We start from the raw sequence: 27,860 nt of genomic DNA, 5'->3' as shown, positions 1-27,860 counted from the left end.
TAGTGTGGTGGTAGATGCCAAGTGCCCTTATGGCTCTAATCTGATAGAGGTAGTGGGGTGGTAGATACCTAGTCTCCATTATGGCTCTAATCTGATAGTGGTAGAGGGCTGGTAGATACCTAGTCTCCATTATGGCTCTAATCTGATAGTGGTAGTGGGGTGGTAGTTACCTAGTCTCCATTTTGGCTCTAATCTGGAACTGGTAGTGTGCTGGTAGATACCAAGTCTCCATTTTGGCTCTAATCTGGTAGTGGTAGTGTGCTGGTAGATACCAAGTCTCCATTATGGCTCTAATCTTATAAAGGTAGTGTGGTGGTAGATGTCTAGTCTCCGTTTCAGGCTCTAATCTGGTAGTAGTAGTGGGGTGTTAGATGTCTAGTGCCCTTATGGCTCTAATCTGGTAGTGGTAGTGGGGTGGTAGATACCTAGTCTCCATTATGGCTCTAATCTGATAGTGGGAGTGGGGTGGTAGATACCTAGTCTCCATTATGGCTCTAATCTGATAGAAGTAGTGGGGTGGTAGATACCTAGTCTCCATTATGGCTCTAATCTGATAGTGTAAGTGGGGTGGTAGATGTCTAGTGCCCTTATGGCTCTAATCTGATAGTGGTAGCGGGGTGGTAGAGGCCTAGTGCCCTTATGGTTCTAATCTGATAGTGGTAGTGTGGTGGTAGATGCCTAGTGCCCTTATGGCTCTAATCTGATAGTGGTAGTAGGGTGGTAGATACATAGTCTCCATTATGGCTCTAATCTGATAGTGGTAGTGGGGTGGTAGATACATAGTCTCCATTTTGGCTCTAATCTGGTAGTGGTAGTGTGCTGGTAGATACCAAGTCTCCATTATGGCTCTAATCTTATAAAGGTAGTGGGGTGGTAGATGTCTAGTCTCCGTTTTAGGCTCTAATCTGGTAGTAGTAGTGGGGTGTTAGATGTCTAGTGCCCTTATGGCTCTAATCTGGTAGTGGTAGTGGGGTGGTAGATACCAAGTCTCCATTATGGCTCTAATCTTATAAAGGTAGTGGGGTGGTAGATGTTTAGTCTCCGTTTTAGGCTCTAATCTGATAGTGGTAGTGGGGTGGTAGATGTCTAGTCTCCGTTTTAGGCTCTAATCTGATAGTGGTAGTGGAGTGGTAGATATCTAGTCTCCATTATGGCTCTAATCTGATAGTGGTAGTGTGGTGGATGATACCTAGTCTCCATTATGGCTCTAATCTGGTAGTGGTAGAGGAAGGAAGATACCTAGTCTCCATTATGGCTCTAATCTGGTAGTGGTAGTGGGGTGGTAGATATCTAGTCTCCATTATGGCTGTAATCTGATAGTGGTAGTGTGGTGGATGATACCTAGTCTCCATTATGGCTGTAATCTGGTAGTGGTAGTGGGGTGGAAGATACCTAGTCTCCATTATGGCTCTAACCTGATAGTGGTAGTGGGGTGGTAGATACCTAGTCTCCATTATGGCTCTAATCTGGTAGTGGTAGTGGGGTGGTAGATACCTAGTCTCCATTATGGCTCTAATCTGATAGTGGGAGTGGGGTGGTAGATACCTAGTCTCCATTATGGCTCTAATCTGATAGAAGTAGTGGGGTGGTGGATACCTAGTCTCCATTATGGCTCTAATCTGATAGTGGTAGTGGGGTGGTAGATGTCTAGTGCCCTTATGGCTCTAATCTGATAGTGGTAGCGGGGTGGTAGAGGCCTAGTGCCCTTATGGTTCTAATCTGATAGTGGTAGTGTGGTGGTAGATGCCTAGTGCCCTTATGGCTCTAATCTGATAGTGTTAGTGGGGTGGTAGATACATAGTCTCCATTATGGCTCTAATCTGATAGTGGTAGTGGGGTGGTAGATACCTAGTCTCCATTTTGGCTCTAATCTGGTAGTGGTAGTGTGCTGGTAGACACCAAGTCTCCATTATGGCTCTAATCTTATAAAGGTAGTGGGGTGGTAGATGTCTAGTCTCCGTTTTAGGCTCTAATCTGATAGTGGTAGTGGGGTGGTAGATGTCTAGTCTCCGTTTTAGGCTCTAATCTGATAGTGGTAGTGGAGTGGTAGATATCTAGTCTCCATTATGGCTCTAACCTGATAGTGGTAGTGTGGTGGATGATACCTAGTCTCCATTATGGCTCTAATCTGATAGAGGTAGTGGGCTGGTAGATACCTAGTCTCCATTATGGCTCTAATCTGGTAGTGGTAGAGGAAGGAAGATACCTAGTCTCCATTATGGCTCTAATCTGGTAGTGGGTTGGTAGATATCTAGTCTCCATCATGGCTGTAATCTGATAGTGGTAGTGTGGTGGATGATACCTAGTCTCCATTATGGCTGTAATCTGGTAGTGGTAGTGGGGTGGAAGATACCTAGTCTCCATTATGGCTCTAACCTGATAGTGGTAGTGGGGTGGTAGATACTTAGTCTCCATTATGGCTCTAATCTGGTAGTGGTAGTGGGGTGGTAGATACCTAGTCTCCATTATGGCTCTAATCTGATAGAGGTAGTGGGGTGGTAGATACCTAGTCTCCATTATGGCTCTAATCTGAAAGTGGTAGTGGGGTGGTAGATACCTATTCTCCATTATGGCTCTAATCTGATAGAGGTAGTGGGGTGCTACTGACTAGTCTCTATTATGGCTCTAATCTGATAGAGGTAGTGGGGTATCAGATGTCTAGTCTCCCTTGTGGCTCTAATCTGGTAGTGGTAGTGGGGTGGTAGATGTCTAGTGCCCTTATGGCTCTAATCTGGTAGTAGTAGTGGGGTGGTAGATGTCTAGTCTCCGTTTTGGCTCTAATCTGGTAGTAGTAGTGGGGTGGTAGATACCTACTCTCCATTATGGCTCTAATCTGATAGTGGAAGTGGGGTATCAGATGTCTAGTCTCCCTTGTGGCTCTAATCTGATAGTGGTAGTGGGGTGGTAGATACCTAGTCTCCATTATGGCTCTAATCTGATAGTGGGAGTGGGGTAGTAGATACCTAGTCTCCATTATGGCTCTAATTTGATAGAGGTAGTGGGGTGGTAGATACCTAGTCTCCATTATGGCTCTAATCTGATAGTGGTAGTGGGGCGGTAGATGCCAAGTGCCCTTATGGCTCTAATCTGATAGTGGTAGTGGGGTGGTAGATACCTAGTCTCCATTATGGTTCTAATCTGGTAGTGGTAGAGGGGTGGATGATACCTAGTCTCCATTATGGCTGTAATCTGGTAGTGGTAGTGGGGTGGAAGATACCTAGTCTCCATTATGGCTCTAACCTGATAGTGGTAGTGGGGTGGTAGATACCTAGTCTCCATTATGGCTCTAATCTGGTAGTGGTAGTGAGGTGGTAGATACCTAGTCTCCATTATGGCTCTAATCTGATAGTGGGAGTGGGGTGGTAGATACCTAGTCTCCATTATGGCTCTAATCTGATAGAAGTAGTGGGGTGGTAGATACCTAGTCTCCATTATGGCTCTAATCTGGTAGTGGTAGTGGGGTGGTAGATACCTAGTCTCCATTATGGCTCTAATCTGAAAGTGGTAGTGGGGTGGTAGATACCTAGTCTCCATTATGGCTCTAATCTGATAGAGGTAGTGGGGTATCAGATGTCTAGTCTCCCTTGTGGCTCTAATCTTGTAGTGGTAGTGGGGTGGTAGATGTCTAGTGCCCGTATGGCTCTAATCTGGTAGTAGTAGTGGGGTGGTAGATGCCTAGTGCCCTTATGGCTCTAATCTGGTAGTAGTAGTGGGGTGGTAGATATCTAGTCTCCATTATGGCTCTAATCTGATAGTGGTAGTGGGGTGGAAGATACCTAGTCTCCATTATGGCTCTAATCTGATAGTGGTAGTGGGGTGGTAGATACCTAGTCTCCATTATGGCTCTAATCTGGTAGTGGTAGTGGGGTGGTAGATACCTAGTCTCCATTATGGCTCTAATCTGATAGTGGTAGTGGGGTGGTAGATACCTAGTCTCCATTATGGCTCTAATCTGGTAGTGGTAGTGGTGTGGTAGATACCTAGTCTCCATTATGGCTCTAATCTGATAGTGGTAGTGGGGTGGTAGTTACCTAGTCTCCATTTTGGCTCTAATCTGGTAGTGGTAGTGGGGTGGTAGATGTCTAGTGCCCTTATGGCTCTAATCTGGTAGTGGTAGTGGGGTGGTAGATGTCTAGTGCCCTTATGGCTCTAATCTGGTAGTAGTAGTGGGGTGGTAGATGTCTAGTGTCCGTTTTGGCTCTAATCTGGTAGTAGTAGTGGGGTGGTAGATATCTTGTCTCCATTATGGCTCTAATCTGATAGTGGTAGTAGGGTGGTAGATACCTAGTCTCCATTATGGCTCTAATCTGGTAGTGGTAGTGGGGTGGTAGATACCTTGTCTCCATTATGGCTCTAATCTGATAGTGGTAGTGGGGTGGTAGATACCTAGTCTCCATTATGGCTCTAATCTGGTAGTGGTAGTGGTGTGGTAGATACCTAGTCTCCATTATGGCTCTAATCTGGTAGTGGTAGTGGGGTGGTAGATACCTAGTCTCCATTATGGCTCTAATCTGAAAGTGGTAGTGGGGTGGTAGATACCTAGTCTCCATTATGGCTCTAATCTGATAGAGGTAGTGGGGTGTTACTGACTAGTCTCTATTATGGCTCTAATCTGATAGAGGTAGTGGGGTATCAGATGTCTAGTCTCCCTTGTGGCTCTAATCTGGTAGTGGTAGTGGGGTGGTAGATGTCTAGTGCCCTTATGGCTCTAATCTGGTAGTAGTAGTGGGGTGGTAGATGTCTAGTCTCGGTTTTGGCTCTAATCTGGTAGTAGTAGTGGGGTGGTAGATACCTACTCTCCATTATGGCTCTAATCTGATAGTGGAAGTGGGGTATCAGATGTCTAGTCTCCCTTGTGGCTCTAATCTGATAGTGGTAGTGGGGTGGTAGATACCTAGTCTCCATTATGGCTCTAATCTGATTGTGGTAGTGGGGTGGTAGATGTCTAGTGCCCTTATTGCTCTAATCTGATAGTGGTTGCGGGGTGGTAGATGCCTAGTGCCCTTATGGCTCTAATCTGATAGTGGTAGTGTGGTGGTAGATGCCTAGTGCCCTTATTGCTCTAATCTGATAGTGGTAGTGGGGTGGTAGATACCTAGTCTCCATTATGGCTCTAATCTGATAGTGGGAGTGGGGTGGTAGATACCTAGTCTCCATTATGGCTCTAATCTGATAGTGGTAGTGGGGTGGTAGATGCCTAGTGCCCTTATGGCTCTAATCTGAAAGTGGTAGTGTGGTGGTAGATGCCAAGTGCCCTTATGGCTCTAATCTGATAGAGGTAGTGGGGTGGTAGATACCTAGTCTCCATTATGGCTCTAAGCTGATAGTGGTAGTGGGCTGGTAGATACCTAGTCTCCATTATGGCTCTAATCTGATAGTGGTAGTGGGGTGGTAGTTACCTAGTCTCCATTTTGGCTCTAATCTGGAACTGGTAGTGTGCTGGTAGATACCAAGTCTCCATTTTGTTTCTAATCTGGTAGTGGTAGTGTGCTGGTAGATACCAAGTCTCCATTATGGCTCTAATCTTATAAAGGTAGTGTGGTGGTAGATGTCTAGTCTCCGTTTCAGGCTCTAATCTGGTAGTAGTAGTGGGGTGTTAGATGTCTAGTGCCCTTATGGCTCTAATCTGGTAGTGGTAGTGGGGTGGTAGATACCTAGTCTCCATTATGGCTCTAACCTGATAGTGGTAGTGGGGTGGTAGATACTTAGTCTCCATTATGGCTCTAATCTGGTAGTGGTAGTGGGGTGGTAGATACCTAGTCTCCATTATGGCTCTAATCTGAAAGTGGTAGTGGGGTGGTAGATACCTATTCTCCATTATGGCTCTAATCTGATAGAGGTAGTGGGGTGTTACTGACTAGTCTCTATTATGGCTCTAATCTGATAGAGGTAGTGGGGTATCAGATGTCTAGTCTCCCTTGTGGCTCTAATCTGGTAGTGGTAGTGGGGTGGTAGATGTCTAGTGCCCTTATGGCTCTAATCTGGTAGTAGTAGTGGGGTGGTAGATGTCTAGTCTCCGTTTTGGCTCTAATCTGGTAGTAGTAGTGGGGTAGTAGATACCTACTCTCCATTATGGCTCTAATCTGATAGTGGAAGTGGGGTATCAGATGTCTAGTCTCCCTTGTGGCTCTAATCTGATAGTGGTAGTGGGGTGGTAGATACCTAGTCTCCATTATGGCTCTAATCTGATAGTGGGAGTGGGGTAGTAGATACCTAGTCTCCATTATGGCTCTAATCTGATAGAGGTAGTGGGGTGGTAGATACCTAGTCTCCATTATGGCTCTAATCTGATAGTGGTAGTGGGGTGGTAGATGCCAAGTGCCCTTATGGCTCTAATCTGATAGAGGTAGTGGGGTGGTATATACCTAGTCTCCATTATGGCTCTAATCTGATAGTGGTAGTGGGGTGGTAGATGCCTAGTGCCCTTATGGCTCTAATCTGATAGTGGTAGTGGGGTGGTAGATACCTAGTCTCCATTATGGTTCTAATCTGGTAGTGGTAGAGGGGTGGATGATACCTAGTCTCCATTATGGCTGTAATCTGGTAGTGGTAGTGGGGTGGAAGATACCTAGTCTCCATTATGGCTCTAACCTGATAGTGGTAGTGGGGTGGTAGATACCTAGTCTCCATTATGGCTCTAATCTGGTAGTGGTAGTGGGGTGGTAGATGTCTAGTGCCCTTATGGCTCTAATCTGGTAGTAGTAGTGGGGTGGTAGATGTCTAGTCTCGGTTTTGGCTCTAATCTGGTAGTAGTAGTGGGGTGGTAGATACCTACTCTCCATTATGGCTCTAATCTGATAGTGGAAGTGGGGTATCAGATGTCTAGTCTCCCTTGTGGCTCTAATCTGATAGTGGTAGTGGGGTGGTAGATACCTAGTCTCCATTATGGCTCTAATCTGATTGTGGTAGTGGGGTGGTAGATGTCTAGTGCCCTTATTGCTCTAATCTGATAGTGGTTGCGGGGTGGTAGATGCCTAGTGCCCTTATGGCTCTAATCTGATAGTGGTAGTGTGGTGGTAGATGCCTAGTGCCCTTATTGCTCTAATCTGATAGTGGTAGTGGGGTGGTAGATACCTAGTCTCCATTATGGCTCTAATCTGATAGTGGGAGTGGGGTGGTAGATACCTAGTCTCCATTATGGCTCTAATCTGATAGTGGTAGTGGGGTGGTAGATGCCTAGTGCCCTTATGGCTCTAATCTGAAAGTGGTAGTGTGGTGGTAGATGCCAAGTGCCCTTATGGCTCTAATCTGATAGAGGTAGTGGGGTGGTAGATACCTAGTCTCCATTATGGCTCTAAGCTGATAGTGGTAGTGGGCTGGTAGATACCTAGTCTCCATTATGGCTCTAATCTGATAGTGGTAGTGGGGTGGTAGTTACCTAGTCTCCATTTTGGCTCTAATCTGGAACTGGTAGTGTGCTGGTAGATACCAAGTCTCCATTTTGGCTCTAATCTGGTAGTGGTAGTGTGCTGGTAGATACCAAGTCTCCATTATGGCTCTAATCTTATAAAGGTAGTGTGGTGGTAGATGTCTAGTCTCCGTTTCAGGCTCTAATCTGGTAGTAGTAGTGGGGTGTTAGATGTCTAGTGCCCTTATGGCTCTAATCTGGTAGTGGTAGTGGGGTGGTAGATACCTAGTCTCCATTATGGCTCTAACCTGATAGTGGTAGTGGGGTGGTAGATACTTAGTCTCCATTATGGCTCTAATCTGGTAGTGGTAGTGGGGTGGTAGATACCTAGTCTCCATTATGGCTCTAATCTGAAAGTGGTAGTGGGGTGGTAGATACCTATTCTCCATTATGGCTCTAATCTGATAGAGGTAGTGGGGTGTTACTGACTAGTCTCTATTATGGCTCTAATCTGATAGAGGTAGTGGGATATCAGATGTCTAGTCTCCCTTGTGGCTCTAATCTGGTAGTGGTAGTGGGGTGGTAGATGTCTAGTGCCCTTATGGCTCTAATCTGGTAGTAGTAGTGGGGTGGTAGATGTCTAGTCTCCGTTTTGGCTCTAATCTGGTAGTAGTAGTGGGGTAGTAGATACCTACTCTCCATTATGGCTCTAATCTGATAGTGGAAGTGGGGTATCAGATGTCTAGTCTCCCTTGTGGCTCTAATCTGATAGTGGTAGTGGGGTGGTAGATACCTAGTCTCCATTATGGCTCTAATCTGATAGTGGGAGTGGGGTAGTAGATACCTAGTCTCCATTATGGCTCTAATCTGATAGAGGTAGTGGGGTGGTAGATACCTAGTCTCCATTATGGCTCTAATCTGATAGTGGTAGTGGGGTGGTAGATGCCAAGTGCCCTTATGGCTCTAATCTGATAGAGGTAGTGGGGTGGTATATACCTAGTCTCCATTATGGCTCTAATCTGATAGTGGTAGTGGGGTGGTAGATGCCTAGTGCCCTTATGGCTCTAATCTGATAGTGGTAGTGGGGTGGTAGATACCTAGTCTCCATTATGGTTCTAATCTGGTAGTGGTAGAGGGGTGGATGATACCTAGTCTCCATTATGGCTGTAATCTGGTAGTGGTAGTGGGGTGGAAGATACCTAGTCTCCATTATGGCTCTAACCTGATAGTGGTAGTGTGGTGGTAGATACCTAGTCTCCATTATGGCTCTAATCTGGTAGTGGTAGTGGGGTGGTAGATACCTAGTCTCCATTATGGCTCTAATCTGATAGTGGGAGTGGGGTGGTAGATACCTAGTCTCCATTATGGCTCTAATCTGATAGAAGTAGTGGGGTGGTAGATACCTAGTCTCCATTATGGCTCTAATCTGGTAGTGGTAGTGGGGTGGTAGATACCTAGTCTCCATTATGGCTCTAATCTGAAAGTGGTAGTGGGGTGGTAGATACCTAGTCTCCATTATGGCTCTAATCTGATAGAGGTAGTGGGGTATCAGATGTCTAGTCTCCCTTGTGGCTCTAATCTTGTAGTGGTAGTGGGGTGGTAGATGTCTAGTGCCCGTATGGCTCTAATCTGGTAGTAGTAGTGGGGTGGTAGATGCCTAGTGCCCTTATGGCTCTAATCTGGTAGTAGTAGTGGGGTGGTAGATATCTAGTCTCCATTATGGCTCTAATCTTATAGTGGTAGTGGGGTGGAAGATACCTAGTCTCCATTATGGCTCTAATCTGATAGAGGTAGTGGGGTGGTAGATACCTAGTCTCCATTATGGCTCTAATCTGGTAGTGGTAGTGGGGTGGTAGATACCTAGTCTCCATTATGGCTCTAATCTGATAGTGGTAGTGGGGTGGTAGATACCTAGTCTCCATTATGGCTCTAATCTGGTAGTGGTAGTGGTGTGGTAGATACCTAGTCTCCATTATGGCTCTAATCTGATAGTGGTAGTGGGGTGGTAGTTACCTATTCTCCATTTTGGCTCTAATCTGGTAGTGGTAGTGGGGTGGTAGATGTCTAGTGCCCTTATGGCTCTAATCTGGTAGTGGTAGTGGGGTGGTAGATGTCTAGTGCCCTTATGGCTCTAATCTGGTAGTAGTAGTGGGGTGGTAGATGTCTTGTGTCCGTTTTGGCTCTAATCTGGTAGTAGTAGTGGGGTGGTAGATATCTAGTCTCCATTATGGCTCTAATCTGATAGTGGTAGTAGGGTGGTAGATACCTAGTCTCCATTATGGCTCTAATCTGGTAGTGGTAGTGGGGTGGTAGATACCTTGTCTCCATTATGGCTCTAATCTGATAGTGGTAGTGGGGTGGTAGATACCTAGTCTCCATTATGGCTCTAATCTGGTAGTGGTAGTGGTGTGGTAGATACCTAGTCTCCATTATGGCTCTAATCTGGTAGTGGTAGTGGGGTGGTAGATACCTAGTCTCCATTATGGCTCTAATCTGAAAGTGGTAGTGGGGTGGTAGATACCTAGTCTCCATTATGGCTCTAATCTGATAGAGGTAGTGGGGTGTTACTGACTAGTCTCTATTATGGCTCTAATCTGATAGAGGTAGTGGGGTATCAGATGTCTAGTCTCCCTTGTGGCTCTAATCTGGTAGTGGTAGTGGGGTGGTAGATGTCTAGTGCCCTTATGGCTCTAATCTGGTAGTAGTAGTGGGGTGGTAGATGTCTAGTCTCGGTTTTGGCTCTAATCTGGTAGTAGTAGTGGGGTGGTAGATACCTACTCTCCATTATGGCTCTAATCTGATAGTGGAAGTGGGGTATCAGATGTCTAGTCTCCCTTGTGGCTCTAATCTGATAGTGGTAGTGGGGTGGTAGATACCTAGTCTCCATTATGGCTCTAATCTGATTGTGGTAGTGGGGTGGTAGATGTCTAGTGCCCTTATTGCTCTAATCTGATAGTGGTTGCGGGGTGGTAGATGCCTAGTGCCCTTATGGCTCTAATCTGATAGTGGTAGTGTGGTGGTAGATGCCTAGTGCCCTTATTGCTCTAATCTGATAGTGGTAGTGGGGTGGTAGATACCTAGTCTCCATTATGGCTCTAATCTGATAGTGGGAGTGGGGTGGTAGATACCTAGTCTCCATTATGGCTCTAATCTGATAGTGGTAGTGGGGTGGTAGATGCCTAGTGCCCTTATGGCTCTAATCTGAAAGTGGTAGTGTGGTGGTAGATGCCAAGTGCCCTTATGGCTCTAATCTGATAGTGGTAGTGGGGTGGTAGATACCTAGTCTCCATTATGGCTCTAATCTGATAGTGGTAGTGGGCTGGTAGATACCTAGTCTCCATTATGGCTCTAATCTGATAGTGGTAGTGGGGTGGTAGTTACCTAGTCTCCATTTTGGCTCTAATCTGGAACTGGTAGTGTGCTGGTAGATACCAAGTCTCCATTTTGGCTCTAATCTGGTAGTGGTAGTGTGCTGGTAGATACCAAGTCTCCATTATGGCTCTAATCTTATAAAGGTAGTGTGGTGGTAGATGTCTAGTCTCCGTTTCAGGCTCTAATCTGGTAGTAGTAGTGGGGTGTTAGATGTCTAGTGCCCTTATGGCTCTAATCTGGTAGTGGTAGTGGGGTGGTAGATACCTAGTCTCCATTATGGCTCTAATCTGATAGTGGGAGTGGGGTGGTAGATACCTAGTCTCCATTATGGCTCTAATCTGATAGAAGTAGTGGGGTGGTAGATACCTAGTCTCCATTATGGCTCTAATCTGATAGTGGAAGTGGGGTGGTAGATGTCTAGTGCCCTTATGGCTCTAATCTGATAGTGGTAGCGGGGTGGTAGAGGCCTAGTGCCCTTATGGTTCTAATCTGATAGTGGTAGTGTGGTGGTAGATGCCTAGTGCCCTTATGGCTCTAATCTGATAGTGGTAGTAGGGTGGTAGATACATAGTCTCCATTATGGCTCTAATCTGATAGTGGTAGTGGGGTGGTAGATACATAGTCTCCATTTTGGCTCTAATCTGGTAGTGGTAGTGTGCTGGTAGATACCAAGTCTCCATTATGGCTCTAATCTTATAAAGGTAGTGGGGTGGTAGATGTCTAGTCTCCGTTTTAGGCTCTAATCTGGTAGTAGTAGTGGGGTGTTAGATGTCTAGTGCCCTTATGGCTCTAATCTGGTAGTGGTAGTGGGGTGGTAGATACCAAGTCTCCATTATGGCTCTAATCTTATAAAGGTAGTGGGGTGGTAGATGTTTAGTCTCCGTTTTAGGCTCTAATCTGATAGTGGTAGTGGGGTGGTAGATGTCTAGTCTCCGTTTTAGGCTCTAATCTGATAGTGGTAGTGGAGTGGTAGATATCTAGTCTCCATTATGGCTCTAATCTGATAGTGGTAGTGTGGTGGATGATACCTAGTCTCCATTATGGCTCTAATCTGGTAGTGGTAGAGGAAGGAAGATACCTAGTCTCCATTATGGCTCTAATCTGGTAGTGGTAGTGGGGTGGTAGATATCTAGTCTCCATTATGGCTGTAATCTGAGAGTGGTAGTGTGGTGGATGATACCTAGTCTCCATTATGGCTGTAATCTGGTAGTGGTAGTGGGGTGGAAGATACCTAGTCTCCATTATGGCTCTAACCTGATAGTGGTAGTGGGGTGTTAGATACCTAGTCTCCATTATGGCTCTAATCTGGTAGTGGTAGTGGGGTGGTAGATACCTAGTCTCCATTATGGCTCTAATCTGATAGTGGGAGTGGGGTGGTAGATACCTAGTCTCCATTATGGCTCTAATCTGATAGAAGTAGTGGGGTGGTAGATACCTAGTCTCCATTATGGCTCTAATCTGATAGTGGTAGTGGGGTGGTAGATGTCTAGTGCCCTTATGGCTCTAATCTGATAGTGGTAGCGGGGTGGTAGAGGCCTAGTGCCCTTATGGTTCTAATCTGATAGTGGTAGTGGGGTGGTAGATACATAGTCTCCATTATGGCTCTAATCTGATAGTGGTAGTGGGGTGGAAGATACCTAGTCTCCATTATGGCTCTAATCTGATAGAGGTAGTGGGGTGGTAGATACCTAGTCTCCATTATGGCTCTAATCTGGTAGTGGTAGTGGGGTGGAAGATACCTAGTCTCCATTATGGCTCTAATCTGATAGTGGTAGTGGGGTGGTAGATGCCTAGTGCCCTTATGGCTCTAATTTGATAGTGGTAGTGGGGTGGTAGATGCCAAGTGCCCTTATGGCTCTAATCTGATAGTGGTAGTGGGGTGGTAGATACCTAGTCTCCATTATGGCTCTAATCTGATAGTGGTAGTGGGGTGGTAGATACCCTGTCTCCATTATGGCTCTAATCTGATAGAAGTAGTGGGGTGGTAGATACCTAGTCTCCATTATGGCTCTAATCTGATAGTGGTAGTTGGGTGGTAGATGTCTAGTGCCCTTATGGCTCTAATCTGATAGTGGTAGCGGGGTGGTAGATGCCTAGTGCCCTTATGGCTCTAATCTGGTAGTGGTAGTGGGGTGGTAGATACCTAGTCTCCATTATGGCTCTAACCTGATAGTGGGGGTGGGGTGGTAGATACCTAGTCTCCATTATGGCTCAAAATCTGATAGAAGTAGTGGGGTGGTAGATACCTAGTCTCCATTATGGCTCTAATCTGATAGTGGTAGTTGGGTGGTAGATGTCTAGTGCCCTTATGGCTCTAATCTGATAGTGGTAGCGGGGTGGTAGATGCCTAGTCTCCATTATGGCTCTAATCTGATAGAGGTAGTGGGGTGGTAGATACCTAGTCTCCATTATGGCTCTAATCTGGTAGTGGTAGTGGGGTGGAAGATACCTAGTCTCCATTATGGCTCTAATCTGATAGTAGTAGTGGGGTGGTAGATACCTAGTCTCCATTATGGCTCTAATCTGATAGTGGTAGTGGGGTGGTAGATGCCTAGAGCCCTTATGGCTCTAATCTGATAGTGGTAGTGGGGTGGTAGATGCCTTGTGCTACTCTGGCTCTAATCTGATAGTGGTAGTGGGGCGGTAGATACCTAGTCTCCATTATGGCTCTAATCTGATAGTGGTAGGGGGGTGGTAGATGCCTAGTGCCCTTATGGCTCTAATCTGATAGTGGTAGTGTGGTGGTAGATGCCAAGTGCCCTTTTGGCTCTAATCTGATAGAGGTAGTGGGGTGGTAGATACCTCTTCTCCATTATGGCTCTAATCTGATAGAAGTAGTGGGGTGGTAGATACCTAGTCTCCATTATGGCTCTAATCTGATAGTGGTAGTGGGGTGGTAGATGTCTAGTGCCCTTATGGCTCTAATCTGATAGTGGTAGTGTGGTGGTAGATACCCAGTGCCCTTATGGCTCTAATCTGATAGTAGTAGTGTGGTGGTAGATGCCTAGTGCCCTTATGGCTCTAATCTGATAGTGGTAGTGTGGTGGTAGATGCCTAGTGCCCTTATGGCTCTAATCTGATAGTGGTAGTGGGGTGGTAGATACCTAGTCTCCATTATGGCTCTAATCTGATAGTGGTAGTGTGCTGGTAGATACCAAGTCTCCATTATGGTTCTAATCTTATAAAGGTAGTGGGGTGGTAGATGTCTAGTCTCCGTTTTAGGTTCTAATCTGGTAGTAGTAGTGGGGTGTTAGATGTCTATTGCCCTTATGGTTCTAATCTGATAGTGGTAGTGGGGTGGTAGATACCTAGTCTCCATTATGGCTCTAATCTGAAAGTGGGGGTGGGGTGGTAGATACCTAATCTCCATTATGGCTCTAATCTGATACTGGGAGTGGGGTGGTAGATACCTAGTCTCCATTATGGCTCTAATCTGATAGTGGTAGTGGGCTGGAAGATACCTAGTCTCCATTTTGGCTCTAATCTGGTCGTGGTAGTGTGCTGGTAGATACCAAGTTTCCATTATGGCTCTAATCTTATAAAGGTAGTGGGGTGGTAGATGTCTAGTCTCCGTTTTAGGCTCTAATCTGGTAGTAGTAGTGGGGTGTTAGATGTCTATTGCCCTTAAGGTTCTAATCTGATAGTGGTAGTGGGGTGGTAGATACCTAGTCTCCATTATGGCTCTAATCTGAAAGTGGGAGTGGGGTGGTAGATACCTAGTCTCCATTATGGCTCTAATCTGATAGAAGTATTGGGGTGGTAGATACCTAGTCTCCATTATGGCTCTAATCTGATAGTGGTAGTGGGGTGGTAGATGTCTAATGCCCTTATGGCTCTAATCTGATAGTGGTAGCGGGGTGGTAGATGCCTAGTGCCCTTATGGTTCTAATCTGATAGTGGTAGTGTGGTGGTAGATGCCTAGTGCCCTTATGGCTCTAATCTGGTAGTGGTAGTGGGGTGGTAGATACCTAGTCTCCATTATGGCTCTAATCTGATAGAAGTAGTGGGGTGGTAGATACCTAGTCTCCATTATGGCTCTAATCTGAAAGTGGGGGTGGGGTGGTAGATACCTAATCTCCATTATGGCTCTAATCTGATACTGGGAGTGGGGTGGTAGATACCTAGTCTCCATTATGGCTCTAATCTGATAGTGGTAGTGGGCTGGAAGATACCTAGTCTCCATTTTGGCTCTAATCTGGTCGTGGTAGTGTGCTGGTAGATACCAAGTTTCCATTATGGCTCTAATCTTATAAAGGTAGTGGGGTGGTAGATGTCTAGTCTCCGTTTTAGGCTCTAATCTGGTAGTAGTAGTGGGGTGTTAGATGTCTATTGCCCTTAAGGTTCTAATCTGATAGTGGTAGTGGGGTGGTAGATACCTAGTCTCCATTATGGCTCTAATCTGAAAGTGGGAGTGGGGTGGTAGATACCTAGTCTCCATTATGGCTCTAATCTGATAGAAGTATTGGGGTGGTAGATACCTAGTCTCCATTATGGCTCTAATCTGATAGTGGTAGTGGGGTGGTAGATGTCTAGTGCCCTTATGGCTCTAATCTGATAGTGGTAGCGGGGTGGTAGATGCCTAGTGCCCTTATGGTTCTAATCTGATAGTGGTAGTGTGGTGGTAGATGCCTAGTGCCCTTATGGCTCTAATCTGGTAGTGGTAGTGGGGTGGTAGATACCTAGTCTCCATTATGGCTCTAACCTGATAGTGGGAGTGGGGTGGTAGATACCTAGTCTCCATTATGGCTCTAATCTGATAGAAGTAGTGGGGTGGTAGATACCTAGTCTCCATTATGGCTCTAATCTGATAGTGGTAGTTGGGTGGTAGATGTCTAGTGCCCTTATGGCTCTAATCTGATAGTGGTAGCGGGGTGGTAGATGCCTAGTCTCCATTATGGCTCTAATCTGATAGAGGTAGTGGGGTGGTAGATACCTAGTCTCCATTATGGCTCTAATCTGGTAGTGGTAGTGGGGTGGAAGATACCTAGTCTCCATTATGGCTCTAATCTGATAGTAGTAGTGGGGTGTTAGATACCTAGTCTCCATTATGGCTCTAATCTGATAGTGGTAGTGGGGTGGTAGATGCCTAGTGCCCTTATGGTTCTAATCTGATAGTGGTAGTGGGGTGGTAGATGCCTTGTGCAACTCTGGCTCTAATCTGATAGTGGTAGTGGGGCGGTAGATACCTAGTCTCCATTATGGCTCTAATCTGATAGTGGTAGTGGGGTGGTAGATGCCTAGTGCCCTTATGGCTCTAATCTGATAGTGGTAGTGTGGTGGTAGATGCCAAGTGCCCTTTTGGCTCTAATCTGATAGAGGTAGTGGGGTGGTAGATACCTAGTCTCCATTATGGCTCTAATCTGATAGTTGTAGTGGGAAGGTAGATGCCTAGCGCCTCTATGGCTCTAATCTGATAGTGGTAGTGGGGTGGTAGATACCTAGTCTCCATTATGGCTCTAATCTGATAGTGGTAGTGGGGTGGTAGATACCCTGTCTCCATTATGGCTCTAATCTGATAGTGGTAGTGGGGTGGTAGATACCCTGTCTCCATTATGGCTCTAATCTGGTAGTGGTAGTGTGCTGGTAGATACCAAGTCTCCATTATGGCTCTAATTTGATAGAAGTAGTGGGGTGGTAGATACCTAGTCTCCGTTATGGCTCTAATCTGATAGTGGTAGTGGGGTGGTAGATGTCTAGTGCCCTTATTGCTCTAATCTGATAGTGGTAGTGTGGTGGTAGATGCCTAGTGCCCTTATGGCTCTATTCTGATAGTGGTAGTGGGGTGGTAGATACCTAGTGCCCTTATGGCTCTAATCTGATAGTGCTAGTGTGGTGGTAGATGCCTAGTGCCCTTATGGCTCTAATCTGATAGTGGTAGTGGGGTGGTAGATGCCTAGTGCCCTTATGGCTCTAATCTGATAGTGGTAGTGGGGTGGTAGATACCTAGTCTCCATTTTGGCTCTAATCTGGTCGTGGTAGTGTGCTGGTAGATACCAAGTTTCCATTATGGCTCTAATCTTATAAAGGTAGTGGGGTGGTAGATGTCTAGTCTCCGTTTTAGGCTCTAATCTGGTAGTAGTAGTGGGGTGTTAGATGTCTATTGCCCTTATGGTTCTAATCTGATAGTGGTAGTGGGGTGGTAGATACCTAGTCTCCATTATGGCTCTAATCTGAAAGTGGGAGTGGGGTGGTAGATACCTAGTCTCCATTATGGCTCTAATCTGATAGAAGTATTGGGGTGGTAGATACCTAGTCTCCATTATGGCTCTAATCTGATAGTGGTAGTGGGGTGGTAGATGCCTAGTGCCCTTATGGTTTTAATCTGATAGTGGTAGTGTGGTGGTAGATGCCTAGTGCCCTTATGGCTCTAATTTGGTAGTGGTAGTGGGGTGGTAGATACCTAGTCTCCATTATGGCTCTAACCTGATAGTGGGAGTGGGGTGGTAGATACCTAGTCTCCATTATGGCTCAAAATCTGATAGAAGTAGTGGGGTGGTAGATACCTAGTCTCCATTATGGCTCTAATCTGATAGTGGTAGTTGGGTGGTAGATGTCTAGTGCCCTTATGGCTCTAATCTGATAGTGGTAGCGGGGTGGTAGATGCCTAGTCTCCATTATGGCTCTAATCTGATAGAGGTAGTGGGGTGGTAGATACCTAGTCTCCATTATGGCTCTAATCTGGTAGTGGTAGTGGGGTGGAAGATACCTAGTCTCCATTATGGCTCTAATCTGATAGTAGTAGTGGGGTGGTAGATACCTAGTCTCCATTATGGCTCTAATCTGATAGTGGTAGTGGGGTGGTAGATGCCTAGTGCCCTTATGGCTCTAATCTGATAGTGGTAGTGGGGTGGTAGATGCCTTGTGCAACTCTGGCTCTAATCTGATAGTGGTAGTGGGGCGGTAGATACCTAGTCTCCATTATGGCTCTAATCTGATAGTGGTAGTGGGGTGGTAGATGCCTAGTGCCCTTATGGCTCTAATCTGATAGTGGTAGTGTGGTGGTAGATGCCAAGTGCCCTTTTGGCTCTAATCTGATAGAGGTAGTGGGGTGGTAGATACCTAGTCTCCATTATGGCTCTAATCTGATAGAAGTAGTGGGGTGGTAGATACCTAGTCTCCATTATGGCTCTAATCTGATAGTGGTAGTGGGGTGGTAGATGTCTAGTGCCCTTATGGCTCTAATCTGATAGTGGTAGTGTGGTGGTAGATACCCAGTGCCCTTATGGCTCTAATCTGATAGTAGTAGTGTGGTGGTAGATGCCTAGTGCCCTTATGGCTCTAATCTGATAGTGGTAGCGGGGTGGTAGATGCCTAGTGCCCTTATGGTTCTAATCTGATAGTGGTAGTGTGGTGGTAGATGCCTAGTGCCCTTATGGCTCTAATCTGGTAGTGGTAGTGGGGTGGTAGATACCTAGTCTCCATTATGGCTCTAACCTGATAGTGGGAGTGGGGTGGTAGATACCTAGTCTCCATTATGGGTCTAATCTGATAGAAGTAGTGGGGTGGTAGATACCTAGTCTCCATTATGGCTCTAATCTGATAGTGGTAGTTGGGTGGTAGATGTCTAGTGCCCTTATGGCTCTAATCTGATAGTGGTAGCGGGGTGGTAGATGCCTAGTCTCCATTATGGCTCTAATCTGATAGAGGTAGTGGGGTGGTAGATACCTAGTCTCCATTATGGCTGTAATCTGGTAGTGGTAGTGGGGTGGAAGATACCTAGTCTCCATTATGGCTCTAATCTGATAGTAGTAGTGGGGTGGTAGATACCTAGTCTCCATTATGGCTCTAATCTGATAGTGGTAGTGGGGTGGTAGATGACTAGTGCCCTTATGGCTCTAATCTGATAGTGGTAGTGGGGTGGTAGATGCCTTGTGCAACTCTGGCTCTAATCTGATAGTGGTAGTGGGGCGGTAGATACCTAGTCTCCATTCTGGCTCTAATCTGATAGTGGTAGTGGGGTGGTAGATGCCTAGTGCCCTTATGGCTCTAATCTGATAGTGGTAGTGTGGTGGTAGATGCCAAGTGCCCTTTTGGCTCTAATCTGATAGAGGTAGTGGGGTGGTAGATACCTAGTCTCCATTATGGCTCTAATCTGATAGTTGTAGTGGGAAGGTAGATGCCTAGCGCCTCTATGGCTCTAATCTGATAGTGGTAGTGGGGTGGTAGATACCCTGTCTCCATTATGGCTCTAATCTGGTAGTGGTAGTGTGCTGGTAGATACCAAGTCTCCATTATGGCTCTAATCTGATAGAGGTAGTGGGGTGGTAGATACCTAGTCTCCGTTATGGCTCTAATCTGATAGTGGTAGTGGGGTGGTAGATGTCTAGTGCCCTTATTGCTCTAATTTGATAGTGGTAGTGTGGTGGTAGATGCCTAGTGCCCTTATGGCTCTATTCTGATAGTGGTAGTAGGGTGGTAGATACCTAGTGCCCTTATGGCTCTAATCTGATAGTGCTAGTGTGGTGGTAGATGCCTAGTGCCCTTATGGCTCTAATCTGATAGTGGTAGTGGGGTGGTAGATGCCTAGTGCCCTTATGACTCTAATCTGATAGTGGTAGTGGGGTGGTAGATACCTAGTCTCCATTATGGCTCTAATCTGATAGTGGTAGTGGGGTGGTAGATAGCTAGTCTCCATTTTGGCTCTAATCTGGTAGTTGTAGTGTGCTGGTAGATACCAAGTCTCCATTATGGTTCTAATCTTATAAAGGTAGTGGGGTGGTAGATGTCTCCGTTTTAAGCTCTAATCTGGTAGTAGTAGTGGGGTGTTAGATGTCTAGTGCCCTTATTGCTCTAATCTGGTAGTGGTAGTGGGGTGGTAGATACCTAGTCTCCAGTATGGCTCTATTCTGATAGTGGGAGTGGGGTTGTAGATACGTAGTCTCCATTATGGCTCTAATCTGATAGTGGTAGTGGGGTGGTAGATGCCTAGGGCCCTTATGGCTCTAATCTGATAGAGGTAGTGGGGTGGTAGATACCTAGTCTCCATTATGGCTCTAATCTGATAGTGGTAGTGGGCTGGTAGATACCTAGTCTCAATTATGGCTCTAATCTGATAGTGGTAGTGGGGTGGTAGATAGCTAGTCTCCATTTTGGCTCTAATCTGGTAGTGGTAGTGGGGTGGTAGATACCTAGTCTCCATTATGGCTCTAATCTGATAGAGGGAGTTGGGTGGTAGATACCTAGTCTCCATTATGGCTCTAATCTGATAGAAGTAGTGGGGTGGTAGATACCTAGTCTCCATTATGGCTCTAATCTGATAGTGGTAGTGGGGTGGTAGATGCCTAGTGCCCTTATGGCTCTAATCTGTTAGTGGTAGTGTGGTGGTAGATGCCAAGTGCCCTTTTGGCTCTAATCTGAAAGAGGTAGTGGGGTGGTAGATACCTAGTCTCCATTATGGCTCTAATCTGATAGTTGTAGTGGGAAGGTAGATGCCTAGCGCCTCTATGGCTCTAATCTGATAGTGGTAGTGGGGTGGTAGATACCCTGTCTCCATTATGGCTCTAATCTGGTAGTGGTAGTGTGCTGGTAGATACCAAGTCTCCATTATGGCTCTAATCTGATAGAGGTAGTGGGGTGGTAGATACCTAGTCTCCGTTATGGCTCTAATCTGATAGTGGTAGTGGGGTGGTAGATGTCTAGTGCCCTTATTGCTCTAATCTGATAGTGGTAGTGTGGTGGTAGATGCCTAGTGCCCTTATGGCTCTATTCTGATAGTGGTAGTGGGGTGGTAGATACCTAGTGCCCTTATGGCTCTAATCTGATAGTGCTAGTGTGGTGGTAGATGCCTAGTGCCCTTATGGCTCTAATCTGATAGTGGTAGTGGGGTGGTAGATGCCTAGTGCCCTTATGACTCTAATCTGATAGTGGTAGTGGGGTGGTAGATACCTAGTCTCCATTATGGCTCTAATCTGATAGTGGTAGTGGGGTGGTAGATAGCTAGTCTCCATTTTGGCTCTAGTCTGGTAGTTGTAGTGTGCTGGTAGATACCAAGTCTCCATTATGGTTCTAATCTTATAAAGGTAGTGGGGTGGTAGATGTCTCCGTTTTAAGCTCTAATCTGGTAGTAGTAGTGGGGTGTTAGATGTCTAGTACCCTTATTGCTCTAATCTGGTAGTGGTAGTGGGGTGGTAGATACCTAGTCTCCAGTATGGCTCTATTCTGATAGTGGGAGTGGGGTTGTAGATACGTAGTCTCCATTATGGCTCTAATCTGATAGTGGTAGTGGGGTGGTAGATGCCTAGGGCCCTTATGGCTCTAATCTGATAGAGGTAGTGGGGTGGTAGATACCTAGTCTCCATTATGGCTCTAATCTGATAGTGGTAGTGGGCTGGTAGATACCTAGTCTCAATTATGGCTCTAATCTGATAGTGGTAGTGGGGTGGTAGATACCTAGTCTCCATTTTGGCTCTAATCTGGTAGTGGTAGTGGGGTGGTAGATACCTAGTCTCCATTATGGCTCTAATCTGATAGAGGGAGTTGGGTGGTAGATACCTAGTCTCCATTATGGCTCTAATCTGATAGAAGTAGTGGGGTGGTAGATACCTAGTCTCCATTATGGCTCTAATCTGATAGTGGTAGTGGGGTGGTAGATGTTTAGTGCCCTTATGGCTCTAATCTGATAGTGGTAGCGGGGTGGTAGATGCCTAGTGCCCTTATGGTTCTAATCTGATAGTGGTAGTGGGGTAGTAGATACATAGTCTCCATTATGGCTCTAATCTGGTAGTGGTAGTGGGGTGGTAGATACCTAGTCTCCATTATGGCTCTAATCTGATAGAGGGGGTTTGGTGGTAGATACCTAGTCTCCATTATGGCTCTAATCTGATAGAGGTAGTGGGGTGGTAGATACCTAGTCTCCATTATGGCTCTAATCTGATAGTGGTAGTGGGGTGGTAGATGTTTAGTGCCCTTATGGCTCTAATCTGATAGTGGTAGCGGGGTGGTAGATGCCTAGTGCCTTTATGGTTCTAATCTGATAGTGGTAGTGGGGTGGTAGATACATAGTCTCCATTATGGCTCTAATCTGGTAGTGGTAGAGGGGTGGTAGATACCTAGTCTCCAGTATGGCTCTAATCTGATAGTGGTAGTTGGGTGGAAGATACCTAGTCTCCATTATGGCTCTAATCTGATAGAGGTAGTGGGGTGGTAGATACCTAGTCTCCATTATGGCTCTAATCTGGTAGTGGTAGTGGGGTGGAAGATACCTAGTCTCCATTATGGCTCTAATCTGATAGTGGTAGTGGGGTGGTAGATGCCTAGTGCCCTTATGGCTCTAATTTGATAGTGGTAGTGGGGTGGTAGATGCCAAGTGCCCTTATGGCTCTAATCTGATAGTGGTAGTGGGGTGGTAGATGCCTAGTGCCCTTATGGCTCTAATTTGATAGTGGTAGTGGGGTGGTAGATGCCTAGGGCCCTTATGGCTCTAATCTGATAGACGTAGTGGGGTGGTAGATACCTAGTCTCCATTATGGCTCTAATCTGATAGTGGTAGTGGGGTGGTAGATACCTAGTCTCCATTTTGGCTCTAATCTGGTAGTGGTAGTGGGGTGGTAGATACCTAGTCTCCATTATGGCTCTAATCTGATAGAGGGAGTTGGGTGGTAGATACCTAGTCTCCATTATGGCTCTAATCTGATAGAAGTAGTGGGGTGGTAGATACCTAGTCTCCATTATGGCTCTAATCTGATAGTGGTAGTGGGGTGGTAGATGCCTAGTGCCCTTATGGCTCTAATCTGTTAGTGGTAGTGTGGTGGTAGATGCCAAGTGCCCTTTTGGCTCTAATCTGATAGAGGTAGTGAGGTGGTAGATACCTAGTCTCCATTATGGCTCTAATCTGATAGTTGTAGTGGGAAGGTAGATGCCTAGCGCCTCTATGGCTCTAATCTGATAGTGGTAGTGGGGTGGTAGATACCCTGTCTCCATTATGGCTCTAATCTGGTAGTGGTAGTGTGCTGGTAGATACCAAGTCTCCATTATGGCTCTAATCTGATAGAGGTAGTGGGGTGGTAGATACCTAGTCTCCGTTATGGCTCTAATCTGATAGTGGTAGTGGGGTGGTAGATGTCTAGTGCCCTTATTGCTCTAATCTGATAGTGGTAGTGTGGTGGTAGATGCCTAGTGCCCTTATGGCTCTATTCTGATAGTGGTAGTGGGGTGGTAGATACCTAGTGCCCTTATGGCTCTAATCTGATAGTGCTAGTGTGGTGGTAGATGCCTAGTGCCCTTATGGCTCTAATCTGATAGTGGTAGTGGGGTGGTAGATGCCTAGTGCCCTTATGACTCTAATCTGATAGTGGTAGTGGGGTGGTAGATACCTAGTCTCCATTATGGCTCTAATCTGATAGTGGTAGTGGGGTGGTAGATAGATAGTCTCCATTTTGGCTCTAGTCTGGTAGTTGTAGTGTGCTGGTAGATACCAAGTCTCCATTATGGTTCTAATCTTATAAAGGTAGTGGGGTGGTAGATGTCTCCGTTTTAAGCTCTAATCTGGTAGTAGTAGTGGGGTGTTAGATGTCTAGTGCCCTTATTGCTCTAATCTGGTAGTGGTAGTGGGGTGGTAGATACCTAGTCTCCAGTATGGCTCTATTCTGATAGTGGGAGTGGGGTGGTAGATACCTAGTCTCCAGTATGGCTCTAACCTGATAGTGGGAGTGGGGTGGTAGATACCTAGTCTCCATTATGGGTCTAATCTGATAGAAGTAGTGGGGTGGTAGATACCTAGTCTCCATTATGGCTCTAATCTGATAGTGGTAGTTGGGTGGTAGATGTCTAGTGCCCTTATGGCTCTAATCTGATAGTGGTAGCGGGGTGGTAGATGCCTAGTCTCCATTATGGCTCTAATCTGATAGAGGTAGTGGGGTGGTAGATACCTAGTCTCCATTATGGCTGTAATCTGGTAGTGGTAGTGGGGTGGAAGATACCTAGTCTCCATTATGGCTCTAATCTGATAGTAGTAGTGGGGTGGTAGATGCCTTGTGCAACTCTGGCTCTAATCTGATAGTGGTAGTGGGGCGGTAGATACCTAGTCTCCATTCTGGCTCTAATCTGATAGTGGTAGTGGGGTGGTAGATGCCTAGTGCCCTTATGGCTCTAATCTGATAGTGGTAGTGTGGTGGTAGATGCCAAGTGCCCTTTTGGCTCTAATCTGATAGAGGTAGTGGGGTGGTAGATACCTAGTCTCCATTATGGCTCTAATCTGATAGTTGTAGTGGGAAGGTAGATGCCTAGCGCCTCTATGGCTCTAATCTGATAGTGGTAGTGGGGTGGTAGATACCCTGTCTCCATTATGGCTCTAATCTGGTAGTGGTAGTGTGCTGGTAGATACCAAGTCTCCATTATGGCTCTAATCTGATAGAGGTAGTGGGGTGGTAGATACCTAGTCTCCGTTATGGCTCTAATCTGATAGTGGTAGTGGGGTGGTAGATGTCTAGTGCCCTTATTGCTCTAATTTGATAGTGGTAGTGTGGTGGTAGATGCCTAGTGCCCTTATGGCTCTATTCTGATAGTGGTAGTAGGGTGGTAGATACCTAGTGCCCTTATGGCTCTAATCTGATAGTGCTAGTGTGGTGGTAGATGCCTAGTGCCCTTATGGCTCTAATCTGATAGTGGTAGTGGGGTGGTAGATGCCTAGTGCCCTTATGACTCTAATCTGATAGTGGTAGTGGGGTGGTAGATACCTAGTCTCCATTATGGCTCTAATCTGATAGTGGTAGTGGGGTGGTAGATAGCTAGTCTCCATTTTGGCTCTAATCTGGTAGTTGTAGTGTGCTGGTAGATACCAAGTCTCCATTATGGTTCTAATCTTATAAAGGTAGTGGGGTGGTAGATGTCTCCGTTTTAAGTTCTAATCTGGTAGTAGTAGTGGGGTGTTAGATGTCTAGTGCCCTTATTGCTCTAATCTGGTAGTGGTAGTGGGGTGGTAGATACCTAGTCTCCAGTATGGCTCTATTCTGATAGTGGGAGTGGGGTTGTAGATACGTAGTCTCCATTATGGCTCTAATCTGATAGTGGTAGTGGGGTGGTAGATGCCTAGGGCCCTTATGGCTCTAATCTGATAGAGGTAGCGGGGTGGTAGATACCTAGTCTCCATTATGGCTCTAATCTGATAGTGGTAGTGGGCTGGTAGATACCTAGTCTCAATTATGGCTCTAATCTGATAGTGGTAGTGGGGTGGTAGATACCTAGTCTCCATTTTGGCTCTAATCTGGTAGTGGTAGTGGGGTGGTAGATACCTAGTCTCCATTATGGCTCTAATCTGATAGAGGGAGTTGGGTGGTAGATACCTAGTCTCCATTATGGCTCTAATCTGATAGAAGTAGTGGGGTGGTAGATACCTAGTCTCCATTATGGCTCTAATCTGATAGTGGTAGTGGGGTGGTAGATGCCTAGTGCCCTTATGGCTCTAATCTGTTAGTGGTAGTGTGGTGGTAGATGCCAAGTGCCCTTTTGGCTCTAATCTGATAGAGGTAGTGGGGTGGTAGATACCTAGTCTCCATTATGGCTCTAATCTGATAGTTGTAGTGGGAAGGTAGATGCCTAGCGCCTCTATGGCTCTAATCTGATAGTGGTAGTGGGGTGGTAGATACCCTGTCTCCATTATGGCTCTAATCTGGTAGTGGTAGTGTGCTGGTAGATACCAAGTCTCCATTATGGCTCTAATCTGATAGAGGTAGTGGGGTGGTAGATACCTAGTCTCCGTTATGGCTCTAATCTGATAGTGGTAGTGGGGTGGTAGATGTCTAGTGACCTTATTGCTCTAATCTGATAGTGGTAGTGTGGTGGTAGATGCCTAGTGCCCTTATGGCTCTATTCTGATAGTGGTAGTGGGGTGGTAGATACCTAGTGCCCTTATGGCTCTAATCCGATAGTGCTAGTGTGGTGGTAGATGCCTAGTGCCCTTATGGCTCTAATCTGATAGTGGTAGTGGGGTGGTAGATGCCTAGTGCCCTTATGACTCTAATCTGATAGTGGTAGTGGGGTGGTAGATACCTAGTCTCCATTATGGCTCTAATCTGATAGTGGTAGTGGGGTGGTAGATAGCTAGTCTCCATTTTGGCTCTAGTCTGGTAGTTGTAGTGTGCTGGTAGATACCAAGTCTCCATTATGGTTCTAATCTTATAAAGGTAGTGGGGTGGTAGATGTCTCCGTTTTAAGCTCTAATCTGGTAGTAGTAGTGGGGTGTTAGATGTCTAGTGCCCTTATTGCTCTAATCTGGTAGTGGTAGTGGGGTGGTAGATACCTAGTCTCCAGTATGGCTCTATTCTGATAGTGGGAGTGGGGTTGTAGATACGTAGTCTCCATTATGGCTCTAATCTGATAGTGGTAGTGGGGTGGTAGATGCCTAGGGCCCTTATGGCTCTAATCTGATAGAGGTAGTGGGGTGGTAGATACCTAGTCTCCATTATGGCTCTAATCTGATAGTGGTAGTGGGCTGGTAGATACCTAGTCTCAATTATGGCTCTAATCTGATAGTGGTAGTGGGGTGGTAGATACCTAGTCTCCATTTTGGCTCTAATCTGGTAATGGTAGTGGGGTGGTAGATACCTAGTCTCCATTATGGCTCTAATCTGATAGAGGGAGTTGGGTGGTAGATACCTAGTCTCCATTATGGCTCTAATCTGATAGAAGTAGTGGGGTGGTAGATACCTAGTCTCCATTATGGCTCTAATCTGATAGTGGTAGTGGGGTGGTAGATGTTTAGTGCCCTTATGGCTCTAATCTGATAGTGGTAGCGGGGTGGTAGATGCCTAGTGCCTTTATGGTTCTAATCTGATAGTGGTAGTGGGGTGGTAGATACATAGTCTCCATTATGGCTCTAATCTGATAGTGGTAGTGGGGTGGTAGATACCTAGTCTCCAGTATGGCTCTAATCTGATAGTGGTAGTGGGGTGGAAGATACCTAGTCTCCATTATGGCTCTAATCTGATAGAGGTAGTGGGGTGGTATATACCTAGTCTCCATTATGGCTCTAATCTGGTAGTGGTAGTGGGGTGGAAGATACCTAGTCTCCATTATGGCTCTAATCTGATAGTGGTAGTGGGGTGGTAGATGCCTAGTGCCCTTATGGCTCTAATTTGATAGTGGTAGTGGGGTGGTAGATGCCAAGTGCCCTTATGGCTCTAATCTGATAGTGGTAGTGGGGTGGTAGATACCTAGTCTCCATTATGGCTCTAATCTGATAGTGGTAGTGGGGTGGTAGATACCCTGTCTCCATTATGGCTCTAATCTGATAGAAGTAGTGGGGTGGTAGATACCTAGTCTCCATTATGGCTCTAATCTGATAGTGGTAGTTGGGTGGTAGATGTCTAGTGCCCTTATGGCTCTAATCTGATAGTGGTAGCGGGGTGGTAGATGCCAAGTCTCCATTATGGCTCTAATCTGGTAGTGGTAGTGGGGTGGTAGATACCTAGTCTCCAGTATGGCTCTATTTTGATAGTGGGAGTGGGGTTGTAGATACGTAGTCTCCATTATGGCTCTAATCTGATAGTGGTAGTGGGGTGGTAGATGCCTAGGGCCCTTATGGCTCTAATCTGATAGTGGTAGTGTGGTGGTAGATGCCAAGTGCCCTTATGGCTCTAATCTGATAGAGGTAGTGGGGTGGTAGATACCTAGTCTCCGTTATGGCTCTAATCTGATAGTGGTAGTGGGGTGGTAGATGTCTAGTGACCTTATTGCTCTAATCTGATAGTGGTAGTGTGGTGGTAGATGCCTAGTGCCCTTATGGCTCTATTCTGATAGTGGTAGTGGGGTGGTAGATACCTAGTGCCCTTATGGCTCTAATCCGATAGTGCTAGTGTGGTGGTAAATGCCTAGTGCCCTTATGGCTCTAATCTGATAGTGGTAGTGGGGTGGTAGATGCCTAGTGCCCTTATGACTCTAATCTGATAGTGGTAGTGGGGTGGTAGATACCTAGTCTCCATTATGGCTCTAATCTGATAGTGGTAGTGGGGTGGTAGATAGCTAGTCTCCATTTTGGCTCTAGTCTGGTAGTTGTAGTGTGCTGGTAGATACCAAGTCTCCATTATGGTTCTAATCTTATAAAGGTAGTGGGGTGGTAGATGTCTCCGTTTTAAGCTCTAATCTGGTAGTAGTAGTGGGGTGTTAGATGTCTAGTGCCCTTATTGCTCTAATCTGGTAGTGGTAG

Source organism: Salvelinus alpinus, chromosome 10 (assembly GCF_045679555.1).
Source record: "Salvelinus alpinus chromosome 10, SLU_Salpinus.1, whole genome shotgun sequence".
Classification (NCBI taxonomy): domain Eukaryota; kingdom Metazoa; phylum Chordata; class Actinopteri; order Salmoniformes; family Salmonidae; genus Salvelinus; species Salvelinus alpinus.
This window is presented reverse-complemented; position numbering follows the sequence as displayed.